We start from the raw sequence: 25,943 nt of genomic DNA, 5'->3' as shown, positions 1-25,943 counted from the left end.
TGAAATTATAACTCTGAAGTGTGCTAAAATGAAACCACCTGCTAAGGGTGAGAGAACAAAAATAAAAATCATTTTTCCAAATAAGAGGAATTTATTACCTTTGAATCAAAGCATGTGGATTTGTTCAAACTGGCAATAAAGGAATATGGAAACACAAACCATAGAAAGTCATATTTTAGATTTCTAAAAGACTTCAAAGTGAAGAGTATACATTTTTTAAATGCTACATAATGCTACATAATGACAAGATGACAGGTTGTGACAAATAGCATTTTAAAAGCTCTACTCATAATGGAACGGAAGGTGTCATTTCCCTATAATTTAATAAATGTCATTAATTTACTGTATCTGGATACAACATATTACCAAACAGATGTTCATCAAAGACTAAATCATTTTTAATGGAACATAATATTTTGATCCTACATCTATCAATCATTTTTTCGACCTAACATTTAGAGTGTCACTAAACAATTTAGCAGTTGTCGACAAAATTAAAAAAAAATAGGATTAAAAAGTCGTGTTTCGAAAAGTAGATTTTCTTTGAAATTTGCATTTAAATGAAAATATTTGCTGATAGTTTTAAAAGTTTAAATGTAATTTTATATATATCTGACCTATCAGATGATATAAAATTTTTGGAGAAAATATGACTTATTTTTTTGATCTTGGTTGAAAGTATTAATAAAGAGCAACTGTTTGTATTATTTGTATTGTGATATCTTGGTTAATAAACATGAATAACTGGTATAAAATATGTTTTTTAAAAAATTTTATTTATTTACTTGACAGAGATCACAGGAAGGCAGAGAGGCAGGCAGAGAGAGAGGAATGGAAGCAGACTCCCTGCTGAGAAGAGAGCCCACTGTGGGACTCAATCCCAGGAACCTGGAATCATAACCTGAGCCGAAGGCAGAGATTTTAACCCACTGAGCCACCCAGGCACCCTAAAATATGTTCTTTTTTTATATAGAATTATAGTTCTTGCCAAATATGGAACTAGCTGGAACTGAATGCCTCCTTCAAAGTCAGCTCTGGAGAAATTATGCAAGTGTAATAGGGAACTATTTCGGATATGTACCAAAAACAAAGAAATGATGATAAATTCCTTAAAAGACTCAAAGTTGCTCTTGACTGGTATGTTTCAAGCTCTATTCCTGGTTTGAGGACAGGTTTTAACAGGGATGTCACTGTAGAAATCAGGTGGATGTTTAGAGGCGATCAGAACTGTACAAAAACCTTGAAGGGGTAAAGACTTGAAAATTCTTTAGAGAGATGAGCTCCCTAAGGCATTATTCATCCACACATTTTCCTCCAAACAATTAAGACTGATAGATGAGGGGCACCTGAGTGGCTCTCTCATCACGTGGGTGGTGGGTTAAGCCTCTGCCTTCATCTCAAGTCATGGTCTCTGGGTCCTGGGATCCAGCCCCACATCGGGCTCTGCTCAAAAGGAAGCCTGCTTCCCTCCCTGCTTGCTTGCCTCTCTGCTTACTTGTGATCTCTCTCTCTCTCTGTCCAATAAATAAATAAAATCTTAAAAAAAAGGCTGATGGATGATAAATTATGAAAACTGCTCCCTCCAAATGATGCTTCTTCATAAGGATTTAAGAATTTAAAATTGTAAGAATTTAAAATTAAAACTTGATCGTAGGATTTATGTTACAGAATGACATCAAGTGCAGGCAGTTATTATTAGATCTGAAGTATTTGTGATTCTGAATTCTTGGCCTCATTAGTAAATTTATTTTTAAATTCTCCCATGGAGTGGTGATTGGCCTTCAGTCTTTCATTGATGTACATCATTGGGTCAAATGAGATGTGTGTGCCCAGAACTATATATACTCTTCTTTGTATTTCACTGGAGATGGCATTTCTGAGTTTTGTTCAATTGAATTTGGACAGATGTTTTAATAGTCACTTCTAGAGTTGGCCCTGGAGAATATCTTCCTTTTTTTTTTTTCTCTTCCCGATTCTCTGAAAAACCCTGACTAATTCACATTATCACAGTGATATCACAATTCAAGTTTTTCCAAACACTATATCTGCAAAATAGAAGGAAGCTATTCAGAATGTAATGCTATTGTGAATGATTGAGAAAGAAAACATTATTATAATTAAGCTACCAGGTTTCAATGTATTTTATTGTTGCTTAGAAAATCCTAGCATACCCAGACTTTACAGAGATTTGATGATCCTAAGAGGAGCTGTACTCATGGACCAAAATAACTATGCACATAAAAAGTACAATTACTTACCTAAAAAAGATGATGTGGTTAACTTTATATGGCAATCCAAGTGTTATTGGAACAGGAATTTAAAAAATAGCTTAGGGGCGCCTAGGTGGCTCAGTGGATTAAGCCACTGCCTTCAGCTCAGGTCATGATCTCAGGGTCCTGGGATCAAATCCTGCATCAGGCTCTTTGCTCAGCAGAGAGTCTTCTTCTCTCTCTCTCTCTCTCTCTCTCTCTCTCTCTCAAATAAATAAATAAATAAAATATTTTAAAAAAGAGAATGACTGTACTTTTAAAAAATAGCTTAAAAGGGGCACCTGGGTGGCTCAGTGGGTTAAGCCGCTGCCTTCGGTTCAAGTCATGATCTCAGGGTCCTGGGATCAAGCCCCACATCAGGCTTTCTGCTCAGCCGGTAGCCTGCTTCCCTTCCTCTCTCTCTGCCAGCCTCTCTGCCTACTTGTGATTTCTCATTGTCAAATATATAAATAAAATATTTTTAAAAATAGCTTAAAAGTATATGATAAAATAATGATATACATATACAAAGAAAAGAAAGATACTATACTGTGAATATAAATTAAGTGAAAATTGTTGAAATAAAAAATACAATAAATGGAGACTAAGATGAATATAGCTGTAAAATGAATAAGTGAGTTGGGAAAAACAAACAAACAAATTAATGACTTCTGCCCAAATGCAGCAGAAGAGAAAAAAAATAAAGAAAATATTTAAATAAGTACTGAGATAAATTTTGGAGAATTAAAGAAAGATAAAAGATACCAAACTTAAAATGATGCCAAACATGAGAAATCAGAAACAAAACAAAACAAAAACCACACACACAAAAAAACACTCATATAGCACGCCTGGGTGGCTCAGTGGGTTAAGCCGCTGCCTTCGGCTCAGGTCATGATCTCAGGGTCCTGGGATTGAGTCCCGCATGGGGCTCTCTGCTCGGTGGGGAGCCTGCTTCCTCCTCTCTCTCTCTCTGCCTGCCTCTCCAACTACTTGTGATTTCTCTCTGTCAAATAAATAAATAAAATCTTTAAAAAAAACACTCATATATATTATGGTGAGCTTTAAGAATATCAAAAACAGAGAAGAGCATAAATGATGCCCAAGAGAAGAACAGATCACCTAAAATGTACAAGAATAATACTGACAGCAGAATTCTCAATAGTAATAGCATATAAAGGAGACAGCTGGGTGTTTGTATAGATGGAAAAGATATTTGAAACTAGATATTATACATCAAGCCAAATTATTGATTAAATTTGAGAGCTCAGTAAAACTACAATGAAGCATGTTATGTCTTAGAATATTTATCACACAGAGACACACATTTTAGAAAACTTCCTCGGAGGACAGCTCAATTTAGATAGAGAAAACAGAATTATGTACTCAAAGGCACATTTTGAAGGAAGGATTTAATATAGTCTGCACTGCAAATATTCTTTAATCGTATGTTCTGAATTTCCTAAATTTAAGAAGTATTTGTTCAAATATTTATCTTTAAATAAACCCTAGGAGAATTTTCTTGGATTCTGGAAAATCAGTCCATTTGGACACAAATCTTTTTGTCACTGATGGAAATTTTGATAGCCTTTAACTGTGGAATGTCTAATGTATTGTTACAGCAATTGTGATTTGCCAATACATGGGTGATGTGTGTGTGTTGTGCGTGTTTATTTTTATTTTTGATGGTTTTACTCTTCTATGAGATTTTTAAATAGACATAATTTTAATAAATTATGATTTGTTGAAATCTGAGGTTTTATAGAATAAAATGAAGTTTGTGTGAACTGAAGAAGTGCGTCTCCATTTTTTTTTTTTTAAGAGTAGACTGGTCTTTAAAAATTGTCCATAGAAGTACATTATATTCATTATTAAATTTGATAATATACAATAAAGGATTTATGGTCATATGGAACCATATCAAATTCTACTATTAATTCATATTAATAATTACCATAAGAGGAAAAAGGGATATTTTTCAAAATGAAAATTAGTGTATTTTTCAAAATATGATATAGTGTTATTCACTGAACAGAGGGAACAAATGTCAAAGTTTAACACAGTTTACAGAATGTTTTAACATAAATTGAAATTTAAATCTGACCAAATTTCACAGTTTTAAGTAAAATGATAGCACTTTAAATCCTTGAAAAGTGGTAAGGGACCCAAAACATTGCTTAGAAAAACAAATTTAACACTACACTAGTCTGAGATGGTTAAGTTATGGTACAACTTGCCATTGTGTATCATCAAATGGTATATTTTTTCCTTTTGGTCTTGTCATTATATTTTATTTTAGCCATTCTGATAAGTGTGTAGTGATATCTCAGTGTCATTTTAATTGCATTTCTTTGATGTCTAATTATGTCAAATTATATTATTTTGATGTTTAATGATTTGAGCTTTCTCAGTTCAAGACCCTGAAGCCACTTAGGAAAAATACAATTGCAGATGCACTCATAGACCAAATATTATTTAGAAATAAGAACAAACATTACTACCCATTCCAACAAAAAATACATTTGTTATTCAGTAGGGATTTTATAAATTACCTGACACAACTTATATAGTAAGATGAAATAGGACAGGTGGCTTCTTGCAGCTATATACAACATCATTTTAATTTCAATTTGCAGTATAATTTTTCCAAGGTATACACAGAATATATATTTAATGTAAATTGTGAACATTTTAAACACTGTATATGGAAATTAATCAATTTTAAGTTTATAACAATCAAAATTAACGGAAGTTTATTTTAAATTAGTTAGCTTACTCTGCATTGCAAGACAGAATAATCAAGAATTGGGAAGAAAAAAATAATATTTGTAAAATTACTGGGGGTGCATTATAAAGTGTTCGGTAACCAATCAAACTCACAATTTGGATTGAATGGCAAGTGACTTTTAAAATCTGGAACTCATTGTCAATTTTATTGCTTCATTGTGTCTTAAATGTGGAACAACAATGAGGTATTTCAAAGAGGTGAACCACAGATAGATTTCTCTAAGGGTGGGGTGAGGGTTACTCAAAAAGGAACTTGACAAGGCTTTTAAAGATATCGACAATCATTATAACATAACGTGACTGATTGTTACCGTGCTCTTACCTGGGCAAACACTTGTTGGCTTCCAAGATAGACTAATATAGTTGAGATGGTTCTAGCGGCCTTCTAGCACAGGGTCTCATGAGGCAGGGATTCTAGCCACTGGCTGTGCAAGGCATGAGGCCTGTTAGTGATTCTATTTTTTCCTCTGCAGAATGGGTCTTTCTACATTCCAGGTCCTTTCTACCCCAATAAATAATGCGGCGAATCTCTCGGTGAGTTGTACTTTTGGTTTAAACAGCCAACTGTCTCTTAAAAAGGACTTTTGTTTAAAGTCCTTTAAAAAAAAAAGTTCTTTCAAAAAAATATTTATTTTTATTTTTTTATTTTTTTATTTTTTTTTTTATTTTTATTTTTTTTTTTTATAAACATATATTTTTTATATACATATATTTTTATCCCCAGGTCTGTGAATCACCAGGTTTACACACTTCACAGCACTCACCAAATCACATACCCTCCCCAATGTCCATAATCCCACCCCCTTCTCCCCAACCCCCTCCCCCCGGCAACCCTCAGTTTGTTTTGTGAGATTAAGAGTCACTTATGGTTTGTCTCCCTCCCAATCCCATCTTGTTTCATTTATTCTTCTACCCACTTAAGCCTCCATGTTGCATCACCACTTCCTCATATCAGGGAGATCATATGATAGTTGTCTTTCTCTGCTTGACTTATTTCGCTAAGCATGATACGCTCTAGTTCCATCCATGTTGTTGCAAATGGCAAGATTTCATTTCTTTTGATGGCTGCATAGTATTCCATTGTGTATATATACCACATCTTCTTGATCCATTCATCTGTTGATGGACATCTAGGTTCTTTCCATAGTTTGGCTATTGTGGACATTGCTGCTATAAACATTCGGGTGCATGTGTCCCTTTGGATCACTACATTTGTATCTTTAGGGTAAATACCCAATAGTGCAATTGCTGGGTCATAGGGCAGTTCTATTTTCAACATTTTGAGGAACCTCCATGCTGTTTTCCAGAGTGGCTGCACCAGCTTGCATTCCCACCAACAGTGTAGGAGGGTTCCCCTTTCTCCGCATCCTCGCCAGCATCTGTCATTTCCTGACTTGTTGATTTTAGCCATTCTGACTGGTGTGAGGTGATATCTCATTGTGGTTTTGATTTGTATTTCCCTGATGCCAAGTGATATGGAGCACTTTTTCATGTGTCTGTTGGCCATCTGGATGTCTTCTTTGCAGAAATGTCTGTTCATGTCTTCTGCCCATTTCTTGATTGGATTATTTGTTCTTTGGGTGTTGAGTTTGCTAAGTTCTTTATAGATTCTGGACACTAGTCCTTTATCTGATATGTCGTTTGCAAATATCTTCTCCCATTCTGTCAGTTGTCTTTTGATTTTGTTAACTGTTTCCTTTGCTGTGCAAAAGCTTTTGATCTTGATGAAATCCCAGTAGTTCATTTTTTCCCTTGCTTCCCTTGCCTTTTGCGTTGTTCCTAGGAAGATGTTGCTGCGGCAGAGGTCGAAGAGGTTGCTGCCCGTGTTCTCCTCAAGGATTTTGATGGATTCCTTTCGTACATTGAGGTCCTTCATCCATTTTGAGTCTATTTTTGTGTGTGGTGTAAGGAAATGGTCCAATTTCATTTTTCTGCATGTGGCTGTCCAATTTTCCCAGCACCATTTATTGAAAAGGCTGTCTTTTTTCCATTGGACATTCTTTCCTGCTTTGTCGAAGATTAGTTGACCATAGAGTTGAGGGTCTATTTCTGGGCTCTCTATTCTGTTCCATTGATCTATGTGTCTGTTTTTGTGCCAGTACCATGCTGTCTTGATGATGACAGCTTTGTAATAGAGCTTGAAGTCCGGAATTGTGATGCCACCAACGTTGGCTTTCTTTTTCAATATCCCTTTGGCTATTCGAGGTCTTTTCTGGTTCCATATAAATTTTAGAATTATTTGTTCCATTTCTTTGAAAAAGATGGATGGTACTTTGATAGGAATTGCATTAAATGTGTAGATTGCTTTAGGTAGCATAGACATTTTCACAATATTTATTCTTCCAATCCAGGAGCATGGAACATTTTTCCATTTCTTTGTGTCTTCCTCAATTTCTTTCATGAGTACTTTATAGTTTTCTGAGTATAGATTCTGTGTCTCTTTGGTTAGGTTTATTCCTAGGTATCTTATGGTTTTGGATGCAATTGTAAATGGGATTGACTCCTTAATATCTCTTTCTTCTGTCTTGCTGTTGGTGTAGAGAAATGCAACTGATTTCTGTGCATTGATTTTATATCCTGACACTTTACTGAATTCCTGTATAAGTTCTAGCAGTTTTGGAGTGGAGTCTTTTGGGTTTTCCACATATAGTATCATATCATCTGCGAAGAGTGATAATTTGACTTCTTCTTTGCCGATTTGGATGCCTTTAATTTCCTTTTGTTGTCTGATTGCTGAGGCTAGGACCTCTAGTACGATGTTGAATAGCAGTGGTGATAATGGACATCCCTGCCGTGTTCCTGACCTTAGCGGAAAAGCTTTCAGTTTTTCTCCATTGAGAATGATATTTGCGGTGGGTTTTTCATAGATGGCTTTGATGATATTGAGGTATGTGCCCTCTATCCCTACACTTTGAAGAGTTTTGATCAGGAAGGGATGTTGTACTTTGTCAAATGCTTTTTCAGCATCTATTGAGAGTATCATATGGTTCTTGTTCTTACTTTTATTGATGTGTTGTATCACATTGACTGATTTGCGGATGTTGAACCAACCTTGCAGCCCTGGAATAAATCCCACTTGGTCGTGGTGAATAATCTTTTTAATGTACTGTTGAATCCGATTGGCTAGTATTTTGTTGAGTATTTTCGCATCTGTGTTCATCAAGGATATCGGTCTATAGCTCTCTTTTTTGGTGGGATCCTTGTCTGGTTTTGGGATCAAGGTGATGCTGGCCTCATAAAATGAGTTTGGAAGTTTTCCTTCCATTTCTATTTTTTGGAACAGTTTCAGGAGAATAGGAATTAGTTCTTCTTTAAATGTTTGGTAGAATTCCCCCGGGAAGCCGTCTGGCCCTGGGCTTTTGTTTGTTTGGAGATTTTTAATGACTGTTTCAATCTCCTTACTGGTTATGGGTCTGTTCAGGCTTTCTATTTCTTCATGGTTCAGTTGTGGTAGTTTATATGTTTCTAGGAATGCATCCATTTCTTCCAGATTGTCAAATTTATTGCCGTAGAGTTGCTCATAGTATGTTCTTATAATAGTTTGTATTTCCTTGGTGTTAGTTGTGATCTCTCCTCTTTCATTCATTATTTTATTTATTTGGGTCCTTTCTCTTTTCTTTTTGATAAGTCGGGCCAGGGGTTTATCAATTTTATTAATTCTTTCAAAGAACCAGCTCCTGGTTTCGTTGATTTGTTCTATTGTTTTTTTGGTTTCTATTTCATTGATTTCTGCTCTGATCTTTATGATTTCTCTTCTCCTGCTGGGCTTAGGGTTTCTTTCTTGTTCCTTCTCCAGCTCCTTTAGGTGTAGGGTTAGGTTGTGTACCTGAGACCTTTCTTGTTTCTTGAGAAAGGCTTGTACCGCTATATATTTTCCTCTCAGGACTGCCTTTGTTGTGTCCCACAGATTTTGAACCGTTGTATTTTCATTATCATTTGTTTCCATGATTTTTTTCAATTCTTCTTTAATTTCCCGGTTGACCCATTCATTCTTTAGAAGGATACTGTTTAGTCTCCATGTATTTGGGTTCTTTCCAAACTTCCTTTTGTGGTTGAGTTCTAGCTTTAGAGCATTGTGGTCTGAAAATATGCAGGGAATGATCCCAATCTTTTGATACCGGTTGAGTCCTGATTTAGGACCGAGGATGTGATCTATTCTGGAGAATGTACCATGTGCACTAGAGAAGAATGTGTATTCTGTTGCTTTGGGATGAAATATTCTGAATATATCTGTGATGTCCATCTGGTCCAGTGTGTCATTTAAGGCCTTTATTTCCTTGCTGATCTTTTGCTTGGATGACCTGTCCATTTCAGTGAGGGGAATATTAAAGTCCCCTACTATTATTGTATTGTTGTTTATGTGTTTCTTTGATTTTGTTATTAATTGGTTTATATAGTTGGCTGCTCCCACGTTGGGGGCATAGATATTTAAAATTGTTAAATCTTCTTGTTGGACAGACCCTTTGAGTATGATATAGTGTCCTTCCTCATCTCTTATTACAGTCTTTGGCTTAAAATCTAATTGATCTGATATAAGGATTGCCACTCCTGCTTTCTTCTGATGTCCATTAGCATGGTAAATTCTTTTCCACCCCCTCACTTTAAATCTGGAGGTGTCTTCGGGCTTAAAATGTGTTTCTTGGAGGCAACATATAGATGGGTTTTGTTTTTTTATCCATTCTGATACCCTGTGTCTTTTGACAGGGGCATTTAGCCCATTCACATTCAGGGTAACTATTGAGAGATATGAATTTAGTGCCATTGTATTGCCTGTAAGGTGACTGTTACTGTATATGGTCTCTGTTCCTTTCTGATCTACCACTTGTAGGCTCTCTCTTTGCTTAGAGGACCCCTTTCAATATTTCCTGTAGAGCTGGTTTGGTATTTGCAAATTCTTTCAGTTGTTGTTTGTCCTGGAAGCTTTTAATCTCTCCTTCTATTTTCAATGATAGCCTAGCTGGATATAGTATTCTTGGCTGCATGTTTTTCTCGTTTAGTGCTCTGAAAATATCATGCCAGCTCTTTCTGGCCTGCCAGGTCTCTGTGGATAAGTCAGCTGCCAATCTAATATTTTTACCATTGTATGTTACAGACTTCTTTTCCCGGGCTGCTTTCAGGATTTTCTCTTTGTCATTGAGACTTGTAAATTTTACTATTATGTGACGGGGTGTGGGCCTATTCTTATTTATTTTGAGGGGCATTCTCTGAACCTCCTGCATTTTGATGCTTGTTCCCTTTGCCATATTGGGGAAATTCTCCCCAATAATTCTCTCCAGTATACCTTCTGCTCCCCTCTCACTTTCTTCTTCTTCTGGAATCCCAATTATTCTAATGTTGTTTCGTCTTATGGTGTCACTTATTTCTCGAATTCTCCCCTCGTGGTCCAGTAGCTGTTTGTCCCTCTTTTGATCAGCTTCTTTATTCTCTGTCATTTGGTCTTCTATATCACTAATTCTTTCTTCTGCCTCATTTATCCTAGCAGTGAGAGCCTCCATTTTTGATTGCACCTCATTAATAGCTTTTTTGATTTCAACTTGGTTAGATTTTAGTTCTTTTATTTCTCCAGAAAGGGCTTTTATATCTCTCGAGAGGGTTTCTCTAATATCTTCCATGCCTTTTTCGAGCCCGCCTAGAACCTTGAGAATTGTCATTCTGAACTCTAGATCTGACATATTACCGATGTCTGTATTGATTAGGTCCCTAGCCTTCGGTACTGCCTCTTGTTCTTTTTTTTGTGGTGAATTTTTACGTCTTGTCATTTTGTCCAGATAAGAGTAAATGAAGGGGCAAGTAAAATACTAAAAGGGTGGCAACAACCCCAGGAAAATATGCTTTAGCCAAATTAGAAGAGATCCAAAATCGTGAGTGGGGAGAAAGGGGATAAAAAGAGGTTCAAAAAGGAAGAAAGAAAAAAGAAAAAAAAAAAAAAAAAAAAGAAAAGAATTTTTTTTTTAAAAAAGAAAACACCTAAGAAAAATGTAAAAATATATATATATATATTAGATAAACTAGTAAAAAATCGTTAAAAAAGAAAAAGGTAACAGTTAAAAAAAAAAAAATTTTACCCGAAGGCGAGAAAAAAAAAAAAAAGAAATGAAAAAGAAAAAATTAAATTAACTGCAAGACTAAAAAAAATCACAGGAAAAAAGCCATGAGTTCCGTGCTTGGCTTTCTCCTCCTCTGGAATTCTGCTGCTCTCCTTGGTATTGAAACCGCACTCCTTGGTAGGTGAGCTTGGTCTCGGCTGGATTTCTTGTTGATCTTCTGGGGGAGGGGCCTGTTGTAGTGATTTTCAAGTGTCTTTGCCCCAGGCGGAATTACACCGCCCTTACCCGGGGCCGGGGTGAGTAATCCGCTCGGGTTTGCTTTCAGGAGCTTTTGTTCCCTGAGCGCTTTCCGTAGAGTTCCAGAGGACGGGAATACAAATGGCGGCCTCCTGGTCTCCGGCCCGGAGGAGCCGAGAGCCCAGGGCCCCACTCCTCAGTGCGCCCTCAGAGAACAGCGCCCAGTTACTCCCGTCTGCCTGACCTCCGGCCGCGCTCCGAGCTCACCGAGCCTGCGACCGGTTCAAGGTAACACGGAGCTGCGAGCTTACTGTCGGCTCTGTCTCTGTAGCCGGCTTTCCCGTTCCAATACCCGCAAGCTCTGCGACACTCAGACACCCCCGATCCTTCTGTGACCCTGCGGGACCTGAGGCCACGCTGACCCCGCGTGGGCTTCGCTCCGGTTTAGCCTCTGGAGCGATGTCCCTCCGCGGAGCAGACTTTTAAAAGTCCTGATTTTGTGCGCGGTTGCTCCGCCGCTTGCCGGGAGCCGGCCCCTCCCCCCGGGGTCTATCTTCCCGTCGCTTTGGATTCACTTCTCCGCCGGTCCTACCTTTCAGAAAGTGGTTGTTTTTCTGTTTCCAGAATTGCTGTTCTTCTTCTCTTCGATCTGCCGATGGATTTTCAGGTGTTTGCAATCTTTAGATAAGCTATCTAGCTGATCTCCGGCTAGCTGAAGCAGTCTCAGCTTGCTACTTCTCCGCCATCTTGACTCCTCCCCCCCTATTTTTTTATTTTTTAATCCCATATGTTTACTCTGATCCTGGAACTTTGTCATTTTGACCTTCTCTGCTGATTAAAATATTCTTCATCATCAGCACCTACTGCTCTCCTCTCCTGGTGGTCTCTCCGTAAGGGGTCTTCTCCAGCTCTTCTAGCAGGAGATGGGCACTTCCCCTCTACCCCTGTTGCCAGACCAACCTAACCTATCCTGCAGGGTCAGGTCGTCCTGGCCTTTTATCTGTTGTTCTCTTCTGAGTGGTTAGTTTTTCATAGATACTGTGCTTTGCTTTTGGCAGGATTTACCCTGGACTATCAAAACCCTTTTCTTGTGCCACTGAAGCCTAAGAAACAGTCCTGATGAGAGAAGAGGAACTCGAACAGATCATATTTATCCTGAATGTACCGTCCAAAATGAAAAATACATTTCTGAGGAGCCTCAAGATCTCTGAGAAGGGAAGTTTCACCAACTCTGTCATGTAGGGGCATCAATTCCGATTCTGTGTCAATTTTCCTACTTTCCCAGCTAGTAATTCTCTACCTCAGAAGGCCGACTCTCAACCGTTTCCTCTCTCAAAGGCAGTTGCTCTTAGAGTCTGCACATGGCACTTGGGGCCTGCTGGTTGTTGGCTACTGCCCTATGTACCTTTGGTCTAACAGCTGCGGGGCATCAAGATGAGAACGTCTCTTGTTCTAAGACTTAATATAGTTTGGGGCACATGGTAAGCAATAATCACTTTTTTTGTTGATCCAAGTGTTCGACCTTTCTTAATTATTCTAGTACCACAGTTTACTTGTTCTAAGATTTGTCTCCCCCCCACCCCATTTTAATATCTCTTAAGGTGGCACTCACCTTGCACTTGATTACATATCCTAGTTTAACTGACAGCATTTCTCTTTCTTAGTCGAACATAAAGTATAGTGCATCTTACCCTTGATGAAAGCTAGGATGCAATGAAATACTCTATTATGGTTACAATTCTGATATTTGAAATCCTCCGGTAGCTCCCTGTGCCCCCACAGTGTAGTACCTCACCTCCTCGGCATAGTATACAAACCATCTCACCCCCAGTGTTAACCCCGGAGCTCAGCCTCCATCCCCAGGTGATGCTGCCAGATCAGCTGTTGGTTGACATGAACTTGCTGTAGTTTCCTGAATTCACTGTGCTGCTACCTGGCACTGTGAAACTTGACACACTCATCCTCATTCTTCGCATTGCCCTTGTCTATCACCTCCCCTGAAAATCTGTTCCTAAGTGGCTCTTTCCAGCTCCAACCTTCCCTTGGCAGTCTTTTATCTCCCTGTGGTAAAACATGTCACACTGCACCATGGACATGCCTGTTGTCCCCCTGAGAAGAGAAAAGGGACAGTGAGGGCCCCCAGCATTTGCAGCTCTAGTGCAGTGCCCCATGCCTGGCTTGCAGGAATGCCAGATCATGAAGATAAACGGAGATCATCCTCTGGCTAAAACCAGCTCTTTTTGCCTACCGCAGGATCTGGTTCAATAAAGAGCAGCCAGTTATTATTGCTGTTTTTCTAGGGATTTTTTCCCCATATATTTCCCAAGTCTTTACTCTTTTTATAGCACTTTAATTCAGGCTTCAACCACTTCCTAGTCAGATCAGGTGAAATCATTTTCCTTCCCATACCCTCGATGTATTTCACACCTAGTAATTGTTTCTTTTTAATGATTTTATTTATTTATTTGACAGAGAGAGATCACATGTAGGGAGAGGCAGGCAGAGAGAGAGAGAGAAGAGGAAGCAGGCTCCCTGCTGAGCAGAGAGCCCGATGGGGGTCTCGATCCCAGGACACTGAGATCTTGACCTGAGCCGAAGGCAGAGGCCTAATCCACTGAGCCCCCCCAGGAGCCCCCATATCTGGTAATTTTTAATCAACGTGGACTTCCTGCATCAAATAGTTCCTTCTTCTTCAAATATAAATATATAAATATATTGATCAAGTCACGTGCATGTCTTAGGATAATGTCATACATTTAGTAGCAAACTTGAAATCTTGGCCATTGGTTTTGATTTTTGTTTTGGTTTGATTTGGTTCGGTTTTTGTAATTTTAAAAATCCCTCCAGCCCTTGGCTCTGTCTGACCTGATTGCTTTCAGCTGTTTCTGCAACAAAGTTGTCCCAGCAGCGATAACTCTCATTGTTTACAGTGGCGCCCCTTTCTGAACAATTTGTTAATAAAAAGCTTTTTTTTTTTTTTTTGGCTATGGTAAATGTGGAACAACAATGAGGTATTTCAAAAGAGGTGAACCACAGATAAATTTCTCTAAGGGTGGAGTGAGGGTTACTCAAAAAGGAACTTGACAAGGCTTTTAAAGATATCGACAATCATTATAACATAACGTGACTGATTGTTACCGTGCTCTTACCTGGGCAAACACTTGTTGGCTTCCAAGATAGACTAACATTCTTGAGATGGTTCTAGCGGCCTTCTAGCACAGGGTCTCATGAGGCAGGGATTCTAGCCACTGGCTGTGGAAGGCATGAGGCCTGTTAGTGATTCTATTTTTTCCTCTGCAGAATGGGTTTTTCTACATTCCAGGCCCTTTCTACCCCAATAAATAATGCGGCGAATCTCTCAGTGAGTTGTACTTTTGGTTTAAAGAGCCAACTGTCTCTTAAAAAGGACTTTTGTTTAAAGTCCTTTAAAAAAAAAAGTTCTTTCAAAAAAATATTTATTTTTATTTTTTTATTTTTTAATCCCATATGTTTACTCTGATCCTGGAACTTTGTCATTTTGACCTTCTCTGATGATTAAAATATTCTCTCAAAAATGTCAGTTATTTGCAGGTACTTGCACTGTAGATATTCTTTACATATTTTTTAAAAAATCCATTCACGATTCTTAGTGAAAATCCCGGCAATCTGAAAGACTACCATTTGCTATTCATCAAACAGTTACTGTCTCCATCAAGTGACAGGGTTTCAGAGAACGTGAGCTCACAAGAGATGTAACCTTTTTTCCACTTTCTGCTACCATGTTCATTTCTATGTTACTCAGAGGATCCTTCTTTGTAGAAACATATTATCCAATCTTTTATAAAGCTGAATTTAAATTCTGTCCCTTCATTCCCCACAAAGCTTAAAAAGCCAAGCAAATTTTGTTCCATTTTTTAAAAGCCCATAGATGGCATTTTTTTAATGTTGCATTTTTGAGTTTTCATCACTCTTTATGTTACTTCTACTTCACAGATAAACAATTGCTAATGACAATGTGAACATCCTACAAATGTGCAATCAAAATCCCTAGGTACACATTACTGAAGTTCTTCGTTCCCTTTAAACATTATTTCTCTCTTGATATGCATTCTTGTTTTGTATTATATTGCATTATAAAGTTTTTTTTAACAGACTGCATTTTTTATAGTAGTTTGGGGATCAAAGTAAAATTCCCTTTCCCCACATACACACAGCCTTCCTCATTATCCACATCCTGTACCACGGTGATAATTTTTCACGCTCACTGACCCTACACTGACACATCATTATCACCCCAAAGTCCACAGTTTACATTAGAGTTCACTCTTGGTGGGGCACCAGGGTGGCTCAGTGGGTTAAGGCTTCTGCCTTCCGCTCAGGTCATAATCTGGCAGTCCTGGGATCGAGCCCCAGACCACACTCTCTGCTTGGCAGGGAGCCTGCTTTCCCCCAACCCCTGCTTTCCCCGCCTGCCTCTCTGCCTGCTTTGATGCCTGTCAAATAAATAAATAAAATCTTAAAAAAACCTTTTTTCATAGAGTTCACTCTTGGTATAGTATCTTATGCATTTTGACAACTGTGTAGCGATATATATCTAAAATATCATACATGTCATACAGAACATTTTCACTGGCCTAAAAATCCTCTGTGCTCTGCCTGTTCCTCTTCCTTCTCTCCTAACTGCTACAAACCGCTGACCTTTATACCATTTGCATAGTTCTGCCTTTTCTAGAAGGTCATATAGTTGGAACCTTGCAGCATGAAGCTTTTTCAAATTGACTTCTTTCACTTATTATGGCGGATTTTAAGTTTGTTCCATGTCTTTTCATTGCTTGATAGCCATTTCTCTTTATCGCTGAATCATATCCCATTGTTTCAATGGACCACTGTTTATCTATCCATTCTCCTGCTGAAGGACATCTTGGTTACTTCCAACTCTTGGCACGTATGGGTAAAGCTGTTACAAACACAGGTTTATATGCAGGATTCTGTGTACACAAAGTTTTTGCTCTTTTGGGTGAGTACCAAGGAGCACGATTGCTGGATCATATGGTAAGAATATGTTTAGTTTGGTAAGAAACTGCCCAACTGTCTTCCAAAGTGGTAGCACCATTTTGGTGTTCTCACCAGAATGAATGAGAGTTTCTCTTGTTCCTCATCGTCAAAAGCATTTTATGTTGTCAGTATTTTGGATATTAGCCAGTCTAATAGATGTGTAGTGATATATCATTGTTTTATTTATTTATTTATTTATTTTTTAAAAAGATTTTATTTATTTATCTGACAGAGAGAGATCACAAGAAGACGGAGAGGCACTCAGAGAGAGAGAGAAAGGGAAGCAGGCTTCTGCTGAGCAGAGAGCCCAACGTGGAACTTGATCCCAGGACCCTGAGATCATGACCTGAGCCAAAGGCAGCTGCTTAACCCACTGAGCCATCCAGGCGCCCCTCTTTGTTCTTTTAATTTACAATTCCTTAATTAGACATGCTGTGAATCATCACAGCATCTTTTCATATCATTATTGCCATCTCAATATCTTCTTCAGTGAGGTGTCTGTTCCAGTCCTTGCCAATTTTTCAATCAGGTCATTCATTTTCTTGTGTTTGAGTTAATAAATAAATACATAATAATAATAAATAAATAAATAATAAATGAATGAATGAATTTATTATATATGTTATATATGTTATATATGTTACATATAGTATATTATATATATTATTATATATTAAATAATAATTTATTAAAAATAAATTTACTAATGAGGCCAAGAATTCAGAATCACAAATACTTCAGAACTAATAAAACTGCCTTCACTTGAGGGGATGCTAGGGCAAAGGGAATTTCGCTCCGAGCGGGAATCTTCCACCAAGCTGCGGAGACTAGCCCAGGCAAGCAGCAGCAGCATCCCCAAATCCAACTCTGATTTCCCAAGGAATGCTGTGCTTTCCCAGGGGAGATGCCCAGGCAAAGAGGCTTTCGCTGTGTGCGGGTATCTCCCACCGCGAGACTGGGCTCAGGCAAGCAGCAGCAGCCTGCAGAACATTTCTCAGCGAATGCTGTGCTTTCGCAGAGGCTTTGGCTTGGAGCGAACAGCACTTTGCTGCTGCTTCCTCAGCAAGGCTTCTGTCGCGTCAGGGAAGAAGAGCTTCGGGAGAGCTGGTGCCTCTTGGGCCTTGCTTTCCCGGGCTCCATGTTCGCGTCCTGGGTTCACCCTGCCAGGCCGAACTAAGCAGACACAGCTACAACCCTCCAGTAGCATGCGTAGCCTAGGATGGCACTCAATGCACACTACCATCTCCCAGTGTAGACATCACTTGGCCTTTTACTCTGGCTTTCAGGCGAACTCGCGGACTAGGCCAGTGCTTTCCCCACAGGAAAGGAGAGGTGACAGGATCCCAGCACACCACCCGTGCACTGAATAGGGAGCTTTGGGGGACTGTCCCCACTCCTTTCCCTTAAACCCCGTGCCTCCTCCAAGCTTCCACATCCTGCAGGAAGATGGCATCTGACTCCCCGTTATTTCAGGGAGCTGTTTTTGTGACTTCAGGGTAGGCGCCTGGTGGCTAGCGCATCTCTGCCCCAGAGACAGGTGGCCAAGGAGCTGCTATCTCTTTGGGCCCAGAGGCTCAGGACAGGCATGCTTTCTGCCCAGACTCCATCTGAAGAGTGGAGCACGCGCCCTGCCATACTCATCCCCTTTTCACTCCTTAGCAGCCAGGCTTCCGTCTCTCTGCACAGGGAGCGGGAGACACTTGTATTGCCACCGGCCGCTGTGCCTGCCAGGGCCGGCTCTCCTGCTTCGCAACCGTTTCCAGACCAGAAGGCCAACGGCTCCTGCTCTTCTCCCTGGGCAGCGTGCTGCACCTTCAACAGATGCTCCTGGGGAGCCCAGTGAAAGACGTGTCCCTTTCCTTAAGGCTCGTTCCACAGGCGCAACCAAGCTTCTCATGCCCAGGCAAAGAGGATTTCGCTCCATGCGGGTTTATTACACCGTGCTGTGGAGACCAGCTCAGGCAAACAGGAGCATCCCTCAGACTGGACTCTGATTTCCCAAAGAATGCTGTGCTTTCCCAGAGGGGTTGCCGGACAAAGAGGCTTTCGCTCTATGCAGGTTTCTCCCATCCTGCTATGAATACTAGGCTAAGGCAAGCAGCAACAGCAGCCCACAGAACCGACTCTGATTTCCCAGCGACTGCTATGCTTTCGCAGAGGTTTTCAGCTTGACATGAACCGCACTTCACTGCTGCTTCCTCAGCAAGAATTTGGGTTTTTTCTCTGTCGCAGCAGGGAAGAAGAGCCGCGGGAGAGCTGGTGCCTCTTGGGACTTGCTTTCCCGGGCTCCAAGTTCACGCCCAGGGTTCACCTTGCTAAGCCGAACTAAGCAGACACAGTCACAACCCTGCAGCTGCGTGTGTGTCCTAGCATGGCACTCTATGCCTATTACTATCTCCTGGGGTAGGAGCCTTTTGTCCGGTGCTCAGGCAGACTCGGGGTCCAGGCCAGTCCTTCACCACAGGGGAGAGCAGACGACAGGATCACTGCACACGACCCGTGCACTGGGATGGGGAACTGTGGGGGACTGTCTCCACTCCTTCCCTGGCACACGCCCTGCCACCCAATTCCCTGCCACATCTTGGTGGAAGAAGGCATCTGACTGCCCGTTTCTCCATGGGGCTGTTTCTGCGAGTTCCGGGTATGGCACCTGGTGGCAAGCCCAAGTCTGCCCTTGGGACAGGTGGCCAAGGAGATGCTGTCCCGTTGGGACCAGAGGCACAGGACAGGCCTGCCTTCTGCCCAGACTCCTTCCTCAGAGTGGAGCACACGCCCCTGCCCTAGTCGTCCCCTCATGTCTCCTTAGCAGCCAGGCTTCCATCTGTCCGCACAGGGAGCGGGTGACACTTGTCTTGCCACCGGCCTGCTGTTCGTGCCACGGCAGGCTATCCTGCTTCCGGAGTGTTTCCCGACCCCAAGGCCAATGGCTCCTTCTCTTCTCCGGGGGCGGCGTGCTGCGCCTTCCCCACACGTGGCTTCTCTCTCAGGCAGAGGGGATGCTAGGGCAAAGGGTATTTCGCTCCATGCGGGTATCTTCCACCAAGCTGCAGAGACTAGCCCAGGTAAGCAGCAGCAGCATCCCCAAACCCAACTCTGATTTCCCAAGGAACGCTGTGCTTTCCCAGGGGAGATGCCCAGGCAAAGAGGCTTTAGCTGTATGCGGGTTTCTCCCACCGCGAGACTGGGCTCAGGCAAGCAGCAGCAGCCCGCAGAACATTTCTCAGCGAATGCTGTGCTTTCGGAGAGGCTTTGGCTTGGAGCGAACAGCACTTCTCTGCTGCTTCCTCAGCAAGGCTTCTGTCGCGTCAGGGAAGTAGAGCTTCGGGAGAGCTGGTGCCTCTTGGGCCTTGCTTTCATGGGTGCCATGTTCGCCTCTCCTTGGGCCCAGAGGCTCACGAAAGTCATGCTTTCTGCCCAGACTCCTTCCTAAGAGAGGAGCACAGGCCCTGCCCACCTCATCTCCTCCTGTCTAAAAAGGTTTTCAAATTTATATCTAGATAGATAGATAGATAGATGATAGATAGAGAGATATCCCAGAAGCTGCAATGCTAGGCTAAGACCAGGCTTTAAAGGGCTTTTCTATGCTCTACTAAATACTTTAAACCATTCATTATATCATAGCTCAGTGTTCGAATCTCCATTTGTTTCCTCAGTTTTCTAATATTTATCTTAAGGTGACCTGATCCAGACTTTTGATCACCTTTGTCTAAATATTTCTATTTTAACAAAGTCCTTTTGAACACTCAGAGACTATAACTTAGAAAAATACTCTGATTGTTATCTCACTAGAGTGGAAAATATATAGTTACCCATTAACTAATGATATCCATGTCTACATTAGATCCATGACATTTTTAATTCTTGGGAGCTTTTGGCTAAATGAATTTTTTACGCTTCCTTTAAATGAAGCTTTAAGCCATCGCCACATGAATAAAATTAAAGAACTAAATGAAAACAAGCCAAGTATTTACAGAGTAATAGAATGTGCAGTGGAAAGAGTACAATTCTGAAATCATAAAGCCTAATTTAGTGTGATGCATCTTTATCAGCCATGTAATCATAAACCAGTTATCTAAGTGTGTTAGCCTCAGTTTTTTCACCCCTGAAATGGTGATGATAATACTTATTATGCAGAGTTGTTGTGTGGATGTAATGAAGCATGGAGCATGAGAGTCTCATATTCCATGCTAAAATGATAGCTATTTTTATACTTATAGTAATTCTAATAATAGTAATTAAATTGTTCAAAATGATAATATTCATTTATATTGAGGCATTGTATTGACTATTCATAGACACATTTACCAAAATAAATTTCATTTTACTTTACCCCCTCTGAGGATATATATTCCTTAATTCAATACGAATCTCATTATGAATAATAATTATCATAATAAATGTGCTGATTTTTCTTCTATTTATTTTTAGGGAAGTGTCCTTTACTGTTGAACATAAAGAAACTTAAGCAAGTCTGTCTTATTCAAAATTTGCATGCTGCTTTCTTATGAACCTAGATTAGAGAGTTGTATGAAATAAATTCATGCAGTTAAGACATTTATGTTTGGAAAACTGGGTGGTCAGTTTAGTATTTCAAAAGAAGATTTTAAATTTAAACCTTGAAACTGAGCTCTTTCAGCCTTATTTATAGACCATCCTTCATGCTTCATAAGTATTCCTTCATTGTAAACTAACTAATAGTGTTTGTCACAGTGTATATAACTAAAATGGATTTTGTATTTCATTATTTCAGAGTTAGTTGCAGTTTCTACTTCCTTACTTCCTTTTTTGAAAAATAGATTAATTCTACAAAAAGTTATTTCCAGCTTTATTGAAAAATAATTGACATATTATAATTTGTAAATTTAAGAAATGATTTCTTATAACACTGCAAACTTTTAACATTGTGTAAATTTTGTACCATTTGATAAATTGGCATACATCTGTATTGCAATATAATCTACATAAAAATGTTAATACATCTACTACCTCATATAGTTGCCACTGTTTTTTATGCATGTATGGTAAGGAATTTTAAGATCTACTCTCTTAGCAACTTTTATGCATATAGTACAGTAGAGATGAAATACAGAGGTCTTGTGGGATTTGTTCCAGACCGCCTCAATAAAGTGATTATCTCAATAAACTAAGTCAAATCATTATTATTTTTTTTTGTTTCCCAGTGCAAATAAAAAATTATGTTTCCCAGTGCATATAAAAAATAAACACTATACTGTACTGTTCAAAAGCATTATGTCTTTAAGGGAAAACAATGTATATACCTTAAGTAAACTAGTTCTCAGATTTCAGTGGGTCATAATTACTGATCACAGATCACCATAACAAATACAATAATAATGAAAAAACTTGAAATATTGCAAGAATTACCAACATGTGACAGAGAGACACAAAATGAACAAATGTTTAGAAAACTGGTGGCAGCAGACCTATTTTATACAAGATTGCTATGAACTTTCAACTTGTAAGAATGTGATATATGCAAAGTTTAATAAAGGGAAGCACAATAAAAAAGTATGTATATATTATTAACTATGATCATCATGCTGTACATTAGATCCGCAGAACTTTTTCATATTATAGTTGCAAGTTTGTACCCTTTGACCACCTTATTCCGCCCCAGGTTCACCTCTTGTCAACTCAACTCTAAGTTTCCATTAGTTTGCTTTTCCTTCAGATTCTGTATGTAAGGGATATCATAATACATAAATTTAAAAAATATATAAAATCTTTGAAATATTTCAATTAGTATAATACCTTCAAGATCCATCCATGCTGTTGTAAAGGGCAGTATTTCTTAATTTTTCATGGCTAAGTAGTATTCCATAGTATATATTTACCATACTTTTTTATTCATTCATCCATTAATGGATACTGAAGTTATTTCCATCTCTTGCTTAGAGTTAATAATTTTATAATGAACATAAGAGTGTAGATATGTCTTCGAATAGTGACTTCGTTTCCTTTAGATATATACCTAGAGGTGGGATTACTGAATCATATGGTAATTTTACTTTTAATAATATGAATAATCTCCATACTGTTATCCATACAATTTTATATCCCTATCACAGTGCATAAGTTCCGCATTTTACCCAATATTTACCAAAATTTGTTAGTTTTAATTTTTTGGTAGTATATATTCTAATAGGTAGTAATATCTTGCTGTGTTTTTCAGAGGTAAACAACAACAACAACAACATAATGACTTTGCCCTGAGTTTTTACGTTGAGCACTTTTTAATGCTCCTGTTGGTCATTTATATAACTTTTTTGAAAAAAAAAGTCTATTGAGATACTTTTGCTATTTTTTTAATTATATATTATTTTCTATTTGTATCTGTTGGTTATTAACCTCTTTTCAGATATAAGATTTGTAAGTATTTTCTTCCATTCTGTGGATTGTGTTTTCATTCTTTCTCTCTGTTTTGTTTTTTTGCCAATGCAGAAACTTTAGTTTAATGTAATACCATTTATTTATTTTTGCTTCTTTTGCTTGTGTTTTTGGTCTGGTATCCAAAAAACTATTGGCAAGACCAATGTCAAGGAGAATTTTTCCTAAGTTTTCCTTTAGGAAATTTAGTTTCATGCATCACATTTAAGTCTTTAATCTATTTCAAGTTAAGATTTATGAGTAATATAAGGTTCCAGCTTCATGCTGGTTTATGTGACTATTCAGTTTTAAATATCATTTATTGAACAGACTATCTTTACCCATTATATATGTTGGCCCCTGTCAAATATTAGGTGACTGAATGAAAGGATTTATTTCTGGACTCTCAATTCTGTTCTACTTGTTTATGGGTCTGTTTTTATGCCAGTATACTTTATTGTTTTGAGCATGATGGCTTTGTAGAATAGTTTCAAATCAAGAGTGTAATTTCGCTTCTTCATTCTTTCTCAGAACGGCTTTAATTATTTGTTGTCTTTTATGGTCTCATATAAATTTTAGGATTCTTTACTTACTTCTGTAAAAACACAATATTGGATTTTTTAAAAGATTATTTATTTATTTATTTCACAGAGAGAGAGATGACAAGCAGGCAGAGAGGCAGGCAGAGAGAGAAGAGGTAGCAGCTTCCTGCTGAGCAGAGAGCCTGATGCAGGGCTCGATCCCAGGACCCTGGGATCATGTCCTGAGCCGAAGGCAGCAGCTTAACCCACTGAGCCACCCAGGCGCCCCTAACATTGGATTTTTGATAGGAATTGAATTTACAGATGGTTTTCGGTAGTATGGACATTTTAACAATGTTAATTCTTACCATTCATGAATATGAGCTATCTTTCCATTTATGTCTCCTTCAATTTCTTTATCAATGTCATAGTTTATGGGGTACAGATCTTTCATCTTCTTAGTTAAATCTTTTCCTAAGTATTTTATTAGTTTTGATGCTATTGTGAATTAGATTGTTCTCTTTATTTTTTCAGACAGTTCATCATTAGATTGTTAAAATGCTCCTGTCTTGTGCTTACTTTGGCAGCACATATACTAAAATTGGAATGATGCAGAGAAGATTAGCTTGATCACTGAAAAGGATGACATGAAAAACTGGGAAGCATTCCATATTAAAAAAAAATGAAACAAAACAAAATTCTTGTCTTTGATATATTGATCTTGTATTTGGCAGATTTACTAAATTTGTTAATTCAAAATTTTTGTGAATTTTTAGGATTCTTTTACATGTAAGTTCATGTTATCCAAAAAAAAGAAAATTTTACTTCTTACTTTTTTTTTTTTTTTTGGAGTCTTTTATTTCTTTGTGTTCCTTGTTTCTCTGGCTAGGACATCCAGTACTATGTCAAATGAGAGTAGTGAAAGTGGACACACTTGTCTTTTTTCTGATCTTTAAGGGGAAAACTTTCAAACTTTTTTGATTGAATATGAGATTAGCTCTGGGCTTGCAATATGTGTTTTTTCTTTAATGGATTTTTTAAATTATTTTTTTTAATTTTTTATAAACATATAATGTGTTTTTATCCCTAGGGGTACAGGTCTGTGTATCACCAGGTTTACACATTTCACAGCACTCACCATCACTCACCATAACACCTGCCCTCCCCAATGTCCATACCCCCACCATCCTCTCCCAACACACCTCCCCCCAGCAACCCTCAGTCTGTTTGGTGAGATTCAGTCTTTTATGGTTTGTCTCCATCCCAATCCCATCGTCTTTTATTTTACTTTTCCTACGCCCGAAACCACCTATGTTGCATCTCCACTTCATCATATCAGGGAGATCATATGATAGTTGTCAGATTGATTTATTTCGCCAAGCATAATACCCTCTAGTTCCATCCACGTCATCACAAATAGCATGATTTCATTTCTTTTGATGGCTGCATAGTATCCCATTGTACATATATTCCACATCTTATTTATTGATTCATCTGTTGAAGGACATTTAGGTTCTTTCCATAGTTTACCTATTGTGGACATTGCTGCTATAAACATTTGGGTGCATGTGCCCCTTCAGAATGCCACGTTTGTATCTTGAGGGTATATACCCAGTACGACAATCACTGGGTCATAGGCTAGTTCTATTTTCAGCTTTTTGAGGCACCTCCACGCTGTTTTCCAGAGTGGTTGCACCAGCTTGCATTCCCACGTACAGTGTAGGAGGGTTGCCCTTTCTCCACATCCTCGCCAGCATCTGTCATTGACTGACTTGTTCATTTTAGCCATTCTGAAAGGTGTGAGGTGGTATCTCATTCTGGTTTTGATTTGTATTTCCCTGATGCCGAGTGATGTGGAGCATTTTTTCATGTGTCTGTTGGCCATTTGGATGTATTCTTTGCAGAAATGTCTGTTCATGTCCTCTGCCCATTTCTTCATTGGATTATTTGTTCTTAGGGTGTTGAGTTTGATAAGCTCTTTATAGATTTTGGATAGATACTGGCCCTTTATCTGGTATGTCATTTGCAAAGATCTTCTCCCAGATAACTTCTGACAGTCATCTTTTGGCTTTGTTAACTGTTTCCTTTGCTGTGCAAAAGCTTTTTGATCTGATGAAATCCCAATAGTTCATTCTTGCCCTTGCTTCCCTTGCCTTTGGCGATGTTCCTAGGAAGAAGTTGCTGCTGCTGAGGTCAAAGAGGTTGCTACCTGTTCTCTCCTCAAATGGATTCCTTTCTCACATTATGCTTCTTCATCCATTTCCAGTCTATTTTCATGTATGGAGTAAGGAAAAGTTCCAAATTCATTTTTCTGCATGTGGCTGTTCAATTCTCCCAACACCATTTGTTGAAGAGGCTGTCTCTTTTCCATAGGCCATTCCTTCCTGCTTTGTTGAAGATTAGTTGACCATAGAGTTGAGGGTGTATTTCTGGGCTCTCTATTCTGTTCCATTGATCTATGTCTGTTTTGGGGACAGTTCCCTACTATCTTGATGATGATAACTTTGTAATAGAGCTTGAAGTCTGGAATTGTGATACCAACAACTTTGGCTTTCTTTTTCAATATTCCTCTGGCTATTCGAGATATTTTCTGGTTCCAGATATATTTTAGGGTGATTTGTCCCATTTCTTTGAAAAAAATGGATGGGATTTTGATAGGGATTGCATTAAATGTGTAGATT

At 38.9% G+C, this 25,943-nt stretch overlaps 1 non-coding gene across 1 annotated transcript; it reads left to right on the top strand.

Annotated features, from left to right (window-relative positions):
* The first annotated feature begins 23,833 nt into the window (after positions 1 to 23,833).
* On the top strand, positions 23,834 to 23,939 carry LOC131830966 (U6 spliceosomal RNA). The gene has a single exon (XR_009353493.1). It is a non-coding gene; the product is annotated as a U6 spliceosomal RNA (small nuclear RNA).
* The last annotated feature ends 2,004 nt before the right edge of the window (positions 23,940 to 25,943 follow it).

This window comes from Mustela lutreola, chromosome 4, assembly GCF_030435805.1.
Source record: "Mustela lutreola isolate mMusLut2 chromosome 4, mMusLut2.pri, whole genome shotgun sequence".
NCBI classification, from domain to species: domain Eukaryota; kingdom Metazoa; phylum Chordata; class Mammalia; order Carnivora; family Mustelidae; genus Mustela; species Mustela lutreola.
Note: the sequence above shows the minus strand (reverse complement) of the source record. Positions and strands in the feature narration are given on the sequence as shown.